The following is an 18,201-nucleotide window of genomic DNA, read 5'->3' as shown; positions in this document are numbered from 1 at the left end:
TAATGGAGTCCTTCCTCTACCTTCAAAAAAAGAGGTCCCGTTTTCAACGGCTGTGCGTTAGCTCATTTTTTTAAGGCTCTTGTTGTAGTCTTCCACTGCTGAGCATCTCTGTTCTTCGGAACATGATCCGTTGAAACTGATTTGTGCAATTCAAAATGCAGATTGCGATGAGGCAACCAATGCTTTTATATCGGTTTAGCAGTCATTAAAGTTAAACTTATGACTGTGCATTGTCCTTAGTCGTGATCAGATCCTATGCTCTCAGCATGTCTGTTTTGATGAAGTTCAACCAACCTGCATACGGATAATGTTTCTACTACTTGTCTTCGTGATTTCCAAAAACTACCTTGTCCAGCAAGGTCGCCGGATTTCTCACCAGTTGAGAACGTGTGCAGCATTATGGGTAGGGCCCACCAATCATCTCGGGATTCTGACGAACTAACAGGCCAATTAGAATTTGACACGTTATCCCTCAGAAAGACATCCAGAAACTCTGCAATCAATGCCAAGCCGAATAACTGCTTGCGTAATGGCCGAAGGTGGACAAACACTTTATTGATTTTTTTTGGCTTAGAGTTAAAAAGTATTCATCATTGCGTTTCTGTGGGCTAGTATTAAATGTGTGTAGGCTTTGTATGTCAAAGTGGAATAACATCGTTTAAGAGAGTGCAGAAAGAATTTATTGCTCGATAAGGAACACAGTAAACATACTTCATCGAGTGGTCAGAAATAAGATACGAGGGTTTTTCGGAAAGTAAGGTCCATTAGGTCACGAAATGGAAACTACTGTAAAAATCAAAAATGTTTTATTTGTAACAGTTTGCTACAACTACCAGCTGCTTATCTACATTGTCGTCGTTCCGATTCAGATATCAGCGTTGTACCAACTTTCCAATACCATTGTCATAGAAGGCAGCCGCCTGTGCTTTGCGCCAATACTCTACGCTGGTCTAAAGCTCGTTGTGTGTAGCAAATGTTGTCCTCATAGCCATCGGTTCACGTGAGAAGAGCGAACCTTAGACATAGACAATTACGGGCTGTATTGTGGATAATCAAACACTTCCCACTGAAAACGCTGCAGGAGCATATTCATTGCCTCTGCATAGTGCGGCAGAGAATTGTCATCTAGAACGAAGCGCATGGCAGTTATGTTACGTGGATTGTACAGCTTCAGGCGAAATCATTAACCAGGCTCTCATACTGGGTGGGAAACACTGCGTTCTAGCCATCTTCACGTCCTCAGTGTAACCTCAGATCAGAAAAGAGCGACTTATGCGATTAACGGGCACACGACACATAGTGCCCAAAGCGTGCAAAGCTTCAACAGATTTTTCGATTTCACCCCGGATCGAAACCTACTTTCCGAAAAGCCCTCGTATTTTTCTTAGCGGTGCGTATGGCAATGCGATCGAGGGCAAAAAGTTTCATTGCTACACACATTAAAAAAAGTTTTGCATAACCCTGGTTCCCAGAACTCCTGAAGATAGACATTGACTGTGGTCAAATGGCTCTGAGCACAATGGGACATAACTTCTGAGGTCATCAGTCCCCTAGAACTTAGAACTTCTTAAACCTAACTAACCTAAGGACATCACACACATCCATGCCCGAGGCAGGATTCGAACCTGCGACCATAGCGGTCGTGCGATTCCAGACGGTAGCGCCTAGAACCGCTCGTCCACGGAAGCCGGCCGTTGACTGCGGATATTTTATCACAGACACAGTCCCTTTGACTGTTCAGAGAGGTCACTAAACCCACCCAAAAATTTAAACAATCATGCATGAGCAGCGCCTATTAGATGGAGGGGGTCCGACAGCCAATCAGTTCCAGTCATTCCACCAGGAAGGAGGTACACGACTCGTGTTGTCTGTAGCTGAACCATGCCTAGACGGTCAATACCGCCGTTCCATTGCGTCCGCATTGTTACTATGTGCCAGGAAGGCCTCTCAACAAGGGAAGTGTCAAGGCGTCTCGGAAAGAACCAAAGCGATGTTGTTCGGACATGGAGAAGATACAGAGAGACGGGACCAGTCGATTACATGCCTCGCTCAGGCCGCCCAAGGGCTACTACTGCAGTGGATGACCGCTACTTACGGATTATGGATCGGATGAACCCTGACGGCAGCGCCACCATGTTGAATAATGCTTTTCGTGCAGCCACAGGACGTTGTGTTACGACTCAAACTATGCGCTATAGGCTGCATGATGCGCAACTTCACTTCCGACATCCACGGCGAGGTCCATCGTTGCAACCACGACACCAACCAGCGCGGTACAAATGGGCCCAATAACATACCGTATGGACCACTCACGATTGGCATCACGTTTTCTTCACTGATGAGTGTCGCGTATGCCTTCAACCAGACAATCGTCGGAGACGTGTTTGGAGGCAACTCGGTCAGAATGAACTCCTTAGACACACTGTCCAGCGAGTGTAGCAAGGTGGAGGTTCCCTGCTTTTTTGGGGTGGCATTATGTGGGGCTGGTATATTCCGCTGGTGGTCATGGAAGGTGCCGTGGTGGCTATACTATACGTCAGTGACACCCTCCGAAAAATAGTGCAACCATATCGGTAGCATATTGGCGAATTCGCGCCCCCATTGTGCACATCTGGTGAGTGACTTCCTTCAGGATAGCGACAGCGCTCGACTAGAAAGGCCAGCTTGTTCTCCAGGCATGAACCCTATCGAACATGCCTGGGATAGATTGAAAAGGGCTGTTTATGGACGACGTGACCCACCAACCACTCTGAGGAATCTACGCAGTGGGGCAATCAGAACCAACTGTGCCTTGATGAACTTGTGGATAGTATGCCACGACGAAAACAGGCATACATCAATGCAAGAGGACGTGCTACTGGGTATTACAGGTACTGGTGTGTACAGCAATCTGGACCACCTCTGAAGGTCTCGCTGTATGGTGGTACAACATGTAATGTGTGGTTTTCTTCAGCAATAAAAAGGTCGGGCTGATGTTTATGTTGATCTCTATTCCAATTTTCTGTACAGGCTCCTGAACTCTCGGAACCGAGGTGATATAAGACTTTTTTTATGTGTGTATTAGCAGTGAGAGGAACGCCTTTGTAGGTGTAGTTGTAATGGTGAACGAGGGTGAGATTGTCCAGTTATTAGACACAATGGGAGGTGGGACCATCCACGTCGTCAGTGTGGAAACAATTAGCAAGGAGACGCGCGAAGCCACCCCGTATCCACTGTAGGTTCACGAAGGGGCAGCTTTCGCCTCAGCCGCTCCGCCTCGGTAGGTAGAATCAGAGATGTACTGCTCTTCGGTGGCGGGAACAGTGTCTTGGGCAACAGGAGTCGCTTATTTGACTCAAGAAATGAAGAGGAATATGAATCCCAATAACATCCCTGAAGTGGACTGGCCTGTCCAGAGTCCCAGTCTGAACCTAATGGAACGCCATTGGGGCGGTTTGAAACATGGACCTCGCTCCAGACCCCAGAGACCAGTATCACTAACTTCTATACTTTCGACTCTCCAAGAACGGGCTGCCATCCCTCCTACTGAAAGTGTCCCCAGCGGAGTTCAAGCCGTTATGGAGGAGTGTGGACACACTCCCTAAATTAATGGTTCAAATGGCTCTACGCACTATGGGACTTAACATCTGAGGTCATCAGCCCCTAGACTTAGAGCTACTTAAACCTAACTAACCTAAGGACATCACACACATCCATGCCCGAGGCAGAATTCGAAACTGCGACCGTAGCGGTCGCGCTGTTACAGACTGAAGCGCCTAGAACTGCTCGGCCACAACGGCCGGCCCTATGTGTCCGGATAGTTTTGATCAGATATTGTATTTCAACTGACTTCGCTTTCACTAGCAGTCATCTGATATCGACATTAAAAATACCGTTCAGACACTACTCTGCAACTGTAATAATTTTAGTCATCTACAATCACTCAGCCACAGTCGAGGCACCTCGTATGAAACCAAATGTGTGTGTGCGAATTCCTAAAGGACCAAACTGCTGAAGTCATCAGTCTCTAGACTTACACACTACCTAAACTAACTTATGCTAAGAACAACACACACATCCATGCCCAAGGGCGGAATCGAACCTCCGGCGGGAGGGGCCGCGCAGTCCGTGACCTGGTGCCTCAGACCACGCGGCCACTCCTCGCGGCTCGTATGGAACCCACCCACATTGCGTAAACGAGACGAGTTTACGCCACGGCTTGAGGCACACAGTAAATAAAGTAAATATATAAAGAGACATCGCTATAAACGACTTTCGAAAGGAAGATTAGTATTTAGCGCTCCGTCGACGAAGATGTCATTAAGGATGGAAAACAAACTCGGTTTGTGGGAGGAAATCGACTGTGTGTTTTTGAAAGGAATCATTCCGAAATTTGCCTGTGTTCAGAGTGCTGCAGCTACCGCTATCATTTCCGTTGTTTCCTGCTCTAGTTGCGAATGGTGTGCGAGAATAGCGAGTCGGAAAGCCTCCGTACGAGCCAGAATTTTTCCTATCTTCTCACTGAGGCCACATCGCGGGTTGTGTGCGAGGAGAAGTAATACGATGCCTAACTCTTCCAGGAACGTATCTCTCGGTGAAGTCAAGCGCCCGTCTCGTAGCGCCTGCCACTCGTGCTTGATAAATGAACCCGTCACGGAAAGCGCCGCTCTTCTACGGATCTTCGGTGTCTCCTTTACTAATCCTCCTTATGGAGTATCTCCGTTTTTTCTACTTCCAACGAAGCAATAAATCATATCGGTATCTGAATATTAAACAGATTTTACAACCTACGATAAAGTACGGCATAGGTTCACACTACTCTCTGCCCATTCATTGTCTCCCTCGTTGCCAGAAAATTTAGTTCTAGTTAGCTACTGAAAGCAATAGACTGGTCCACTAGTATCAGACGTATTTGAAGCTTCTACGAGGGGATTTAGAAACAAAGTCAGGATTTAAAAACTAAGTGTCATGTCGTCCCACGCTAAGAACACTGCGCATTGTCAGAAGTCACATGTTCTGGTTTTCCTGCAGACACAGTTCTGCTGCGGTATAGATAACAGGTGCATCGTAGTGTGAGAGTGAAATGGCGCTGAAACTGGAAACGCACTGCAGAATTGAAGTACGCGAGACAGTCTCAATTGCACACGGAATCCCCGCGAAATTCTAGCGGTACATAGAACACATGCTTGTCGCGTCCAGCCGAAGCGAAGTGGTGTCAACAATTTGATCAGGGCCGCACAGAAGTGAGTGATGCTGATCGGGAAGGAAAGCTGTTGTCATCGACCACAACTCAGTCTATCAAAATAAATGGTTCAAATGGCTCTAAGCACTATAGGATTTAACATCTGAGGTCATCAGTCACCTTGACTTACAACTACTTAAACCTAAGGACATCACATACATCCATGTCCGAGGCAGGATTTGAAACTGCGACCGTTGCAGCAGCGCGGTTCCGTGACTGAAGCGCTTAGAACTGTTCGGGCACAGTGGCCGGCCCAGGCTATCGAAAAATTGATTCGCAGCAAACGAGCACGTTTACGCAACGACTCTAGAGCTTGTAATGCCTCCATCAGACACAACTGGAATCTATGCACAAGTTCCGACTACCTAAGTGAATTTAACACATCGCATTGTTATAGAATATGTAAGGATATCGAAATATCAGTCTGTCCAGGAGTTCTTGCACCAGCGACTCAAATTTGTATTGCAGTAGGCGGTGAGCACTTCGAACCCTTGATGAGATAAATGGAATTTTAAGAAATTGTTTATGACTACATCGTTTTGTGATTTTCTTTTTACTAATGTTGCCGATGCAGTTTTGCGATGGAAGCGTGTAAATTGACATTAAACTCATGGCGCGACTTCATTATTTATAGTATTTATGCCTGAAGTCACTGTTCTACAGATCCATTCAGTTTTTGACGTGCACAATTCTGTCAAAGCTCTGGCTGAAACAAGAGGAGAACTGTTACCGTAGGTAACTGGTGACTCACTCTTATACGTACATCCTTTGCTTTCTAGATGGGGCGTCCATCCAGGCAAAGGTATCCAAGTGTTATTAGTATCACTTTTAAACTAAAAATTTCGTGACAATTCCGCTTCTGTAATTTAACCAGCCTGACGCGACAGATCGGTATAAAAACATGAACTTCCACGCAAGATACCTATGTGGTCCCATGTTCAAAACAGGTAAATTCTAAATCCCAAATACTGTTATTTTTTCGAAACTACTAATCGAATTTGGAAGGGTGAAACGCCATTCAATTCGTCTCTTTTAGGATTGAGATACTACCACCAGAAATTACTAAGATTCAGTGTGAAAAAGCTAAGCCGATACCAATATATTAGGCAAAGATACAAAAACAGATTATAAGTCATTTAACGAGGACTTTCTCACAATTCATTAGGTTGAAAACAAAATTACTATATCTAAAAAGGGTTCAGGAAATATGGGTCAACAACGGAGGTGAATCAGCCTGTAAAATAATGTGTACTATAAAATATCGTACCTTACAGATTTCCGGTAGATACTGGACAACGAAGAAATGCAGTTACTCAACACTATAATCAGATTTATGTGAAATACCGTCATTCAGTACCATATATCCGTGTTGCCCAGTAAGGGAAATGGATGGCGTCGTGCATCGGTTCAAATGGTTCAAATGGCTCTGAGCACTATGGGACTTAACATCAGAGGTCATCAGTCCTCTAGAACTTAGAACTACTTAAACCTAAGCAACCTAAGGACATCACACACATCCATGCCCGAGGCAAGATTCGAACCTGCGACCGTAGCAGTCGCGCGGTTCCAGACTGAAGCGCCTAGAACCGCTCGGCCACACATACTCTTCCTACAATGTACTACTGATTATAATAATGAAAAACATAATTTATAATATGAAATAGTTTAACAACATTATCAAACACTCTATAATATTTCCTACTTTGTTAGAACAAGTTTAAGACATTTTCTAAATACATAAAAATCATATTAATATTTAAATTTCAGAAATAAGCGTTAATTAGGCTTGAGATTTAATTCCTACCATTTACAGATGATGAGGACGAAATATGTTATTCTTTTATCTAAACATTTTCCATATATCAATCTCCTGAATCTGATTTTGATTGTTTATGGTACTAAGAGTATTGTTGGTATTGCTATTATTCTTCTAAAAGCCTTTTTCCTATTATCGAAAAGGAATTGAATTTAATTATAGCTGGAGATATAAGAGGATCGATCTAGTATTACATATTGCTGGGGTGGTTACCGTAAGCCTGGAATGTTACCACTACAGGTCTTTAACCGTATTAACGAGAGTATTGCACACATTATTTTTGATAACTGAAGCCTTGGAAGCAAAGGTGAAGGCCTATTGGACTGTACAGGCGCGTTATGTGTCTTATGTACCACCTTCCCCAATCATGGGTCATGCGTGGAATTTGAGTCCTATTGGGCAGCGAATTAATCGATAAGTTTGCATTACAAGTACATTTGTACTAATTAAAACAATAATTCACCCTTATCCTTCTAAAAGATCCTTAACATCGCTGTTACACATTAGTATGACCCTAGCAGCGCGCCTCTGAATTCATTCGACGTTTTCTGTCCCACTTACTGGGAGAACACGAAAAGTGCCAAATCCCGATTTCCCAGAAACTTCAGATAGTGGAAGAGGAGTTAAAATAAACGGAGACGTGTCTTGGCTTATCTGTAGATACTCGACCGTTTCTGAAAAAAGGACGATCAAATTTTTTGAGGTACCTTACGAGCCTTTTGCTGCGAGATATCCTGAAGCGAAATGGCAGCACAGTGGCTAGCGTCATGCCTTATTAATTTTGCGCTCCGTGATTGGAACCCGATTATTGTTTTCATTTATATTATTTTTATTGCTTTCATTTATCTACCCATGTCCATAGAAAGTTACTACACGAATGTTTCTTATCAAATTAGGGGATACAAAGTCGCTATATTATTTGTAAAATTACAAGTAGATTTCACAGTGTCTTAAATCCATTATGTAATAAATGTTTGTCTGGCATGTTGAAGGATTACAACCTTTTTAAATTCTCATATTCTTACATTTTATTCTCATGAGTTTTGATATTAATCGTTACCTTTTACTCATATATTTATTGTTCAGGAAGATTTGCTGCATTACCTTGGATGATACTGGTCCTAGAAACATTCGAAACACAGATGTTCCGAACACCACGAGCACCGCTCGAAGGCAGGTTTGCTACAGTGACATTTTTCCGTATGAATCACAATCGGGAAAGCAAAGTTCTCATCTTTACTGAACGATTCGCCCGTGTGCATAATTTCGCGCCAAAACATGCTCGAAGATCACGTTTCCGAAAACTAGCGCTTGCAATTGATTATGAATCAAGATACACTACAAGAATTTCAAAAAATGGTTCAAATGGCTCTAAGCACTATGGGACTTAACATAAGAGGTCATCAGACCTCTAGACGTAGAACTACTTAAACCTAACTAACCTAAGGACATCACACACATCCATGCCCGAGGCAGGATTCTAACCTGCGACCGTAACAACAGCGCGGTTCCAGGCTGAAGAGCCTCTTTTTTTAAAAAAATTAATTAATCTGACATACAATTATTAGACGAATAAGGATTACATTACATCAGTATAAACTGTAAAATATTCGTGTAGTAATCTTCTACAGACATGGGTGTATAAACGAAAAACCAAACAAAAATAAAAGTCGGGTTTCGAACTCGGGGCGCAAAATTAAGAAGCCGCGAAGCTTATCACTGTGCCACCATTTAATCTGACGATATCGCACGACACAGAAAGTACCTGGAAAATACCTCGAAAAGTTTGACCACGTTTTTGCAGCCGAGACACGAATTCGCTTTTTTTTTGCCCCTCTTGCCCTGAGCGAAGTTTTTGGGAAATGGCACTTGCCATGTTCTCCTCGTTAGATAATAAGGAATCCATAACCTGATGCAATGCTGTAGATGTGATCATCCTAGCATCTAGTACATGATTTCCTTCACAGCTGCGCTGCACATTTTCAAAAACCGAGCATTAAGTTTAATTATTTCTTACGTTTATCTTTCTTTCAATGTATTTTACATGATTGTCCGATTTCATGTCGCTCTTTAGAGGTAGAAATTTATTCAAATAACATGACCGACGATACTTATCAAATCATAGCTTCCCATTCTGACCCAGACCAGCCATTCGTGACATACCGAGCGCCGTGTCATACTTCGGCAACGGCATCATTCTGATGCTGTTTGGAGGGCTTAGGGTGAGCATGCTGCTCTACTGGGCGCTACTTCTCACTCAAACATGTCGTCAGTTGGCCCCACGAGTCTGAGTGCACCCCCTTCCAGTCCTCACAAGGAAAAATCCCTGGCAATACCGGGAATCGAACCTGGGCCCTCCGCATGGCCGTCAGCCGTACTGAGCACTCAGCTACGAAAGCGGACTGCATGTTTATTCTTATAATGGTATATTATCGTTTTTCTTTCACTTTATTTGACCATTACCTTGTGCATACGCACTCCTTACTGTACTACGCTGCAGCCACAGGGAAACAATTTGTCGCAGTTACAGTGACTCTGAAGGAGTAAATCAAGTAAATTTCTTTCGAAGCCACAACCCGTTTCCTTACAATCAACCAGTAATGAATCCTTCCGGTCTATAACAGCACCGACTGCAAAAAAATGTGGCAGTACTGAACACCTTACGATAAATCGTCAAAAGTCATAAGATAGTGAAATGCACATAGACAAATGGAGCTACTGTCTCGTACACAAGACAGCGCATTGGCAGAGCTGCTATTTGGACTCAGGCGCGTCATGTACAAAAGTTGCCGACTTTGTTGTGGCCACACGACGGGGTTTAACAGACTTTGAACGGTAGTTGGAGCTAGATGCAAGAAACATTTCATACCGGAAATCGTTAGGGAATTCAATAACCCGAGATCCACAGTGTCAAGAGTGTGCCGGGGTTCTAGGCGCGCAGTCCAGAACCGCGCGACTGCTACGGTCGCAGGTTCGAATCCCGCCCCGGGCATAGATGTGTGTGATGTCCTTAGGTTAGTTAGGTTTAAGTAGTTCTAAGTCCTAGGGGACTGATGACCACAGCTGTTAAGTCCCATAGTGCTCAGAGCCATTTGAACCATCAAGAGTGTGCCGAGAATACCACATTTCAGGCATTATCTCTCACCACAGACAATGCGGTGGCTGACAGCCTTCACTTAATGACCGAGAGCAGCGAAGTTTGCTTAGACTTGTCAGTCTTAGCAGACAACAACATTACGAGAAACGCCAGCAGAACTCAATGTGGGACGTATTCGTTAGGACAGTGCGGCGAAATTTGGCGTCAGTGGACTATGGCAGCAGACGGAGGATACGAGTGTCTTTGCTAATACTAGACATCGCCTTCAGCGCCTCTTCTAGACTCGTGACCTTAACGGTTGGAAATGGTTCAAATGGCTCTGAGCACTATGGGACTCAACTGCTGAGGTCGTTAGTCCCCTAGAACTTAGAACTAGTTAAACCTAACTAACCTAAGGACATCACAAACATCCATGCCCGAGGCAGGATTCGAACCTGCGACCGTAGCGGTCTTGCGGTTCCAGACTGCAGCGCCTTTAACCGCACGGCCACTTTTAACGGTTGGAACATAGATGATCGGAAAATCGTGGTCTGGTCAGATGAGTCCCGATTTCTGTTGGTGAGAGGTGATGTTTGGGGTCATGTGCAGCGTAGATCCCACGAAGCCATGGACGTAAGTTGTCAACACTTCACTGTGCAAGCTGGAGGTGGCTCTGTAATGGTAAGGACTGTGTTTACATGGAATGAACTGGGTACTCTGGTCCAAGTAAAGCGATCATTGACTGGAAATGGTTATGTTCGGCTACTTGGAGATCATTTGCAGCCATTTATGGATTTCATGTTCCCAAATAACGATGGAATATTAATGGATGACAAAGCGCCATGTCACCCAGCCACAATTAGTTGCGACTGGTTTGAAGAAAGTTCTAGACAATTCCAGCGTGCGATTTGGCCATCCAGGTCGCCCAGCATGAATCGCATCTAACACTTATGGGGCATAAACGAGAGGTCAGGTTGTGCACAAAATCCTATACCGCCAACACTTTCGCCACTATCGGCGGCTACAGAAGTAACGTGGTTCATCTTTCTGCAGGTGTTTCCAACGAGTTACTGAGTCCAAGTCATGTCGACCTGCTGCACTACGCCAATAGAAAGGAGGCCCGACATGATATTAGGAGGTGTGCCATGACTTTCGTCACGTCAGCGTATGCCACACTTCGCTTCCTTGGGGCACGCGCAACATTCCTTAACATCCCCAAAAAACATTCTATCCTCTACAACATACTAATTCTGTTAGTTAACCATTCTCCGAGCCAAACGCATGACTGTGAAGATAGTCTACTGAATCTATCTTGGTTACTGGTTGGCAACTGCTACAGTCTTGAAGACAGACTGTAATCAGCTCCTCCGTTCACTATTTGCAACACATCGTGTGTCATTTAAGGGAATTTCACATGAGTAGTTCTTGCTGAAGCAGTGCTGATCCTTTGATGGAAGCTTCTATTCCTCCAGCAAACGATACCCTGTTCGACCAAAGTGTTCCTCTAGGATTTCGAAACAGATGGACGTTAATAACATCTACATCGATACTCTGCAAATCACATTTAAGTGCCTGGCAGAGGGTTCATCGAACCACCTTCACAATTCTCTATTATTCCAATTTCGGATAGTGCGCGGAAAGAATGAACACCTATATCTTTCCGTACGAGCTCTGATTTCCCTTATTTTATCGTGGTGATCGTTCCTCCCTATGTAGGTCGGTACCAAAAAAATATTTTCGCATTCGGAGAAGAAAGTTGGTGATTGGAATTTCGTGAGAAGATTCCGTCGCAACGAAGAACGCCTTTCTTTTAACGACTTCCATTCCAATTCCTGTATCATTTCTGTGACTCTCTCTCCCATATTTCGCAATAATACAAAACGTGCTGCCTTTAATTGAACTTTTAATTGAACTTTTTCGATGTACGCCGTCAGTCCAAACTGGTAAGGATCCCACATCGCGCAGAAGTATTCTAAATGAGGACGGACAAGCGTAGTGTAGGCAGTCTCCTTAGTAGGTCTGTTACATTTTCTAAGTGTCCTGCCAATAAAACGCACTCTTTGGTTAGCCTTCCCCCACAACATTTCCTGTGTGTTCCTTCCAATTGAAGTTGTTCCTAATTGTAACACCTAGGTATTTAGTTGAATTTACGGCTTCTAGATTAGACTGATTTATCGTCTAGCCGAAGTTTAACGAGTTCCTTTTAGCACTCATGTGGATGATCTCACACTTTTCGTTATTCAGGGTCAACTGCCACTTTTCGCACCATTCACATATCGATTCTAAATCATTTTGTGGCTCTGAGCACTATGGGACTCAACTGCTGAGGTCATTAGTCCCCTAGAACTTAGAACTAGTTAACCCTAACTAACCTAAGGACATCACAAACATCCATGCCCGAGGCAGGATTCGAACCTGCGACCGTAGCGATCTTGCGGTTCCAGACTGCAGCGCCTTTAGCCGCACGGCCACTTCGGCCGGCTCTAAATCATTTTGCAGTTTGTTTGGGTCTTCTGATGACTTTATTAGTCGATAAACGACAGTGTCATCTGCAAACAACCGAAGACGGCTGCTCAGATTGTCTCCCAAATCGTTTATATATATAAGGAACAGCAGAGGGCCTATAACACAACCTTGGGGAACGCCGGAAATCACTTCTGTTTTACTCGATGACTTTCCGTCAGTTACTACGAACTGTGACCTCTTTGACAGGAAATCACAAATCCAGTAAAATAACTGAGACTATATTCCATAAGCACGCAATTTCAATATGAGCCGCTTGTGTAGTACAGTCTCAAAAGCCCTCCGGTAATCCAGAAAAACGGAATCGATCTGAAATCTCTTGTCAATAGCACTCAACACTTCATGCGAATAAAGAGCTAGTTGTGTTTCACAGAAACGATGTTTTCTAAACCCATGTTGACTGTGTGTCAATAGACAGTTTTCTTCGAGGTAATTCATAATGTTCGAACACAATACATGTTCTAAAATCCTGCTACATATCGACGTTATCGATATGGCCTGTAATTTAGTGGCTTACTCATACAACACTGGTCAGTAATTTTGCGCATCCGTTCTCTCACCCGTTATATCAACAGGCATGCCCTATGTTCTTATCTTGTGACACGAGACTATTTGCAGCTGTGAGATATTGGTATTGCAGTCTGGAAGACGGCGGTTCAGGTGTTCACTCGGCCATCCAGATTTAGGTTTTCCGTGGATTCCCTAAATCACTTAGCAAAAATGTCGATGTGGTTCCTTTTAAAAGCCGGCCGCGGTGGCGGAGCGGTTCTAGGCGCTTCAGTCCCGAACCGCGCTGCTGCTACGGTCGCAGGTTCGACTCCTGCCTCGGGCATGGATGTGTGTGATGTCCTCGGGTTAGTTAGGTTAAGTAGTCCTAAGTTCTAGGGGACTGATGACCTCAGATGTTAAGTCCCATAGTGCCTAGAGTCATTTGAACCATTTTTTCTTTTTAAAAGAACATGATGGATATCCTCATCCAGCCTTCGCCAAATCAGGTTTTGTGCTCCGTCTCTAACGACCCAAACCTTCCCTCCCTTCATTATCCACTGTGCGACAGATTGTTCTATGGATCAAATGGTACAAGTGGCTCTGAGCACTATGGGACTTAACATCTGAGGTCATCAGTCCCCTATAACTTAGAACTAGTTAAACCTAACTAACATAAGGACATCACACACATCCATGCCCGAGGCAGGATTCGAACCTGCGACCGTAGCAGTCGCGCGGTTCCGGACTGAAGCGCCTAGAACCGCATGGCCACAGCGGCCGGCTATGAGTTACGATATGGGTTAATTCCACAGTATACAAAGTAACGAGAAATTTCGTCAGTATCTGTTCTCTTGTTCCCTTTGTGCGGCCTGTTTTACCCTGAGGTAGCAAAAGTCATGGGATACCTCCTAATATTGTGTCGGGCCTCCTTTTGCTCGGCTAGCGCACCAACTTGCCGTGGAATGGACTCAACTAGTCGGTGGAAGTCCATTGCAGAAATATTGAGCCATGCTGCCTATATGGTCGTTCATAATTGCGAAATCGTTGCCGGTGCAGGATTTTGTGCACGAACTGACCTCTCGATTATGTCCCATAAATGTTCGATAGGTTTCATATGGGCGATCTGGCTGGCCAAATTATTCGCTCAAATACTAGAATGTTCTTCAAACCAACTGTGAACAGTTCAGGTCCAGTGACAGTACGCGTTGTCATCCATTCATGAATCGCGTGGTCTGCAGAGCCTGTGATCGCTGAATATATCCTTTCATGGGTTGCTAAAAGTCGTCTCCAGACAGCCGAACATATCCGTATCCAGCCAATGGTCGAGTCAACTGGAATGAGGACCCAGTCCATTTGAGAGTTGGCAATACTCTTAGGATTTAAAGGTTGGCTACAGTGCGCATACACAAGCTCTGGAATCTAAGATATTGTTGTCGCGCTTCGCAGTGCACGGATTAAAGAGTGCAGTTTGGAAGCCAGTGTAGGATCCCGCCCGCTGTGGTGCGCACGTGTGTTGGGCGAGGGGTCGTCGCCGAGCTGCCGTACTGCCGTGTCAGCCAGCAGCGACACAGGATTTGGTATTGAGTTGATATTTTTTGTAATTTGCAGCGCACTTATTAATTTAAAGAAAAGGGTTTGTGTATGTGCGTAGCAGCAGACGGTAATTTTGATAATAGGAGTTGAATTCTTAAGGGGAACTATTATTAGGCGAATAGATTAAGTATTGATTTTTGTCATTGATTTATTTTGTAATTGTCAGGGAATTGTTTCACTATGTATTTAATTGAGAAGTATTTCAGTCTGTCTCAAGAGTTTGATTAATTTGTAATATTGCTTTAATGCCACTGGAGGCAGATTTACATACGAAGCGATTGTTCAAAGAGCTTCTAGCGTTTTGTTGATTGAATGAGGAAGAATCGCTTTCAGAATATAGTTTTTGAAAATAGGAATTACTTGTTTGGGTTATCATTTATCGTGTTTAGATTTGACCAAACCCTTTCTCTTGAATTATATGTAGTTGTAGTAAGCAGCAGCAGCCGCAGCAACAGCAGGAGCCGCCATACAGAGCATGCATTGCACTCAGCGTTAATAATAGGTTTTTTATGTTTTTGTTAAATAATGGAAGGCAGCAGATCAAGCAGTGGCTGCAGAAAGACCAAGTAATTATTTGTTGCGCACAGGACCAATTAAAAAAAATTATAAAGTTTAGGCGATCTCTGTAATATTAAAGTTAACAAGAGTACAAGCTCGAGATTTTCAGTAGAAAACACGAGATAAGAAGAAAGAGCTCACGACTTTTACATCCCATGTAAACAAAGCCCACACCATTATGGAGCCACCATCAGCTTGCACAGTATGTTGTTGACAACTTGAGTCCGTGGCTTCTTGGGGTCTGCTCCACACTCAAGTCCTACCATCAGCTCTTGCCAACTGAAATCGGGACACATCTCACCAGGCCTCGATTTTCCAGTCCTCTAGGGTCGAACCGATATGATCACGAGCATGGAAGCGGCGCTATGGGCAATGTCGTGCTGTTATCAGAGGCACCAGTTTCTGTCGTCTGCCGCCACAGTCCATTAATACCAAATTTCGACACACTGTCCAAACGGATACGTACCTCGTGCGGCCCACATTGATTTTTGTGCTTATTTTACGAAGTGTTGCCTGTCTGTTAACCCTGACAACTCTACGCAAATGCCGCTCCTGTCGTTCTTTAAGTGAAGGCCGTCGGCCACTGCATTCCCCGTGGTGAGTGCTTAAGTCTGAAATTTGTTATTCTCAGAGAACTATTGACACTGTGGATCTCATAATACTGAATTCTTTAACGATTTCCGAAATTGTATGTCCCATCTACCATTACGCGTACAGCTGTTAATTCCCACTGTGCCGCAATAATCACGTCGGAAGCCTTTTCACATGGACCACCTGAGTACAAATGACAGCTCCGTCAATGCACTGTCCCTTTATACTTGTGTACCCGATACGAAAGCCATCTATTGTATTGTATGTTAACCGAGGACCTAGAAACGACGGAGAGGCTCCGTCCCCGCCGCAGCCGCAGTGGTCCACAACCCCACGACGACTACCGCAGTCCACTTCACCCCCCCTCCGGTGGACCCCCCTAGGGAACGTCTCGCACCAGACGAGTGTAACCCCTATGTTTGCGTGTTACAGTAATGGTGGTGTACGCGTGCGTGGTGAACTTGTTTGCGCAGCAATCGCCGACATAGTGTAACTGAGGCGGAATAAGGGAAACCAGCCCGCATTCGCCGAGGCAGATGGAAAACCGCCTAAAAACCATTCACAGACTGGCCGGTTCACCGGACCTCGGCACAAATCCGCCGGGCGTATTCGTGCCGGGGACCAGGCGCTCCTTCCCGCCAGGAAAGCCGAGCGTTAGACCGCACGGCCAACCGGGCGGGGTATAAAGCCATCTAAGTATGTGCATATCGCAATCCCGCGAATTTTGTCATCTCAATGTCAACAGCAATGAGTAATAAGTTTCAGCATAAAGCCCTTGTGATATTTAAGTTACTATGTTCAGTCCATGTTGAATTCACATAAAACAATAAATGCATATTCCGCATCGGCAGTCTAGACCGAGATAGTTCCGATAAAAAAAAAAAAAAAAAAAAAAATTCCAGAATTTAAATGACCAGTTTACGACTGAGGTACTAGCTATAAGACAGAAATCATAATCTCTTTAACGCTTCGCCAACGATAAACGACTGAGTACATTGACCCAATGTAGAAAGAACTACTGGTCGTATTCTGAAACTAAATAATGAGGATATTTCACAGAACTTCTTCGAAGTAACGCCTTCGACAACTATAACTTTGACAAATCGTTTGGTTCTAGCTACGAGATAGGAAAAATGTGTCTTAGAATACAATGTCCATTTGGAGATATAAAAATTACGCAAGTAGAAGAACGATTTATCGTCCGTAACACCAAAAATGGTATGTGGATTGAAGCATGCTAGCAGTTATTAACCAGCTTATTATCAACGTCAAACGAGGTACCATCTCTCTACATATACTGATTTACAATGTGCAATGCAAATAGTTTAAAATTCACTACTGTAATCCAGTGCCAGACTAATAAAATTCGAAAGCCTCCAGTCATTAACAGTCTAGAAATGCTGCTTCTCTGAATGTAATATCTGCGACATTTTCATCAATTATATGATTCATTTGAGGAAAGACTTAATACTGAATCGACACAGGGTAGTACTTCGTCGCAAAGGTAGCCCATAGCGCAATATCGACACAGGTTTCCCATCATCCACTGTCAAAGTCCAGAAGCTTTGACGCAGCTCCATTTTTGACGAGTTGGTTTACGTATCTTCTAAATCTTTCAGATGATGATGACAGTTTGGGTGCACGACATCCACGTCTTGCAAAATTTTGTTAATCATATCCCCTGTATTTAATGACCTTGCTGTTAGTAATGAGTACAACAGAGAGTACAGGAAAACAACTTGGTAACTCAGAGAAATTTTCCTTCCCATCGCTATACCACATGTGAGTGTCAGTTTCGACTCAGAATTCTGTAAAATCTTCGATGTAGTATAAACAACGATCAAATGCTTAGAAGTCGAGTTTCACAGTTCTAGACGTCACAAAAGGTGAAAAGGAAACGTAAAATGGGCGTTATGCGTCCATCAAATCAACAAATATTTTAATGGAGCTTTAAATTACAACACTTTATACACTGTTGCCAAACTGCCATTTCAAACTTTCTGCTAATATCCCGATACAGTTTGAAGAAAAAATGTTTGGTCAGTCGTAATGCCTTATTACGATTCTAATCATTACAGCAAAAACAAAATCAAATAATTTAACAGGTGTATTATGAATGCAAAAATTAATTTATCTACAAGAAGAGAAAAAAATTGGAAACCAAACGAGGGACACGTAGATTCACGGACGTAGCTTTTCTGTAGAATTCGACCAGGCCAAACGTATTTCTTAACAAGGTGATAAATAGGAGAAAACGTTCGTAATATCCTGTACTGTGACAAACTGATCTCCTTGTTACATGTTTGACATGTTTTCAAAGGTCAGCAACGTAAT

Source organism: Schistocerca serialis, chromosome 6 (genome assembly GCF_023864345.2).
Source record: "Schistocerca serialis cubense isolate TAMUIC-IGC-003099 chromosome 6, iqSchSeri2.2, whole genome shotgun sequence".
Taxonomy (NCBI): domain Eukaryota; kingdom Metazoa; phylum Arthropoda; class Insecta; order Orthoptera; family Acrididae; genus Schistocerca; species Schistocerca serialis.
The sequence above is the reverse complement of the archived record's forward strand: the minus strand, read 5'-3'. Positions refer to the sequence as shown.